We start from the raw sequence: 675 nt of genomic DNA, 5'->3' as shown, positions 1-675 counted from the left end.
ACTAGTACTGCGCAGAAGTCCAGGAACTTTTGCTGCTATTTCTTTTATTGTAGAAATGTTTCCTTCACAAGTGTGATTTATAATGTAAATCCATTTCAGTTAAGCTTTTTTAATTACGTTTTGTATAGCTGAGTGTGTTGATGCTTCTGAGGCTGTGTAAGTAACAAATGATTATGATACTTTTTTTTAGGATAGGTTTGAAAAAATACAAGAGGTTTTCTGATAGATAAGAATGAGTTCTGGTGCTAGGTTGAAGTACAGCCAATGGCATCACAGCTTAATATTTTTAACGGCTTTTCTCTCATCTGAGAAGAAGCACAGATGACTGCCATGTGATATGACTAAGCTTTCCACTGAATGTTTTGAAAACAAGGTGATCTATAGAAAATAGTCAAGGGAAAAACAAAAATCTGTCAATAACCTTGGGCTGTTTCTTGGTTTTTATAACTGTTAACTGAAGGAGACCATATACATTCTGTTAAAGATTGTAGTGTCGGATGGCGTCTTAGGTTTGTCTTCTACATTTGTTTGACCTAATGGCCCGACATTATCATTTTGATAACTGGTACTATCTTGCAGCATGGTATGTGTACTGGAGATGCAGAAACCATGTAGCAGAAAGCTTTGAGCAGTTGTGGATTATCAGTTTCTTCCAACAGCAATAAGAAGTGAAGA

This window comes from Phaethon aethereus, assembly GCF_964289735.1.
Source record: "Phaethon aethereus genome assembly, chromosome: 1".
NCBI classification, from domain to species: domain Eukaryota; kingdom Metazoa; phylum Chordata; class Aves; order Phaethontiformes; family Phaethontidae; genus Phaethon; species Phaethon aethereus.
This window is presented reverse-complemented; position numbering follows the sequence as displayed.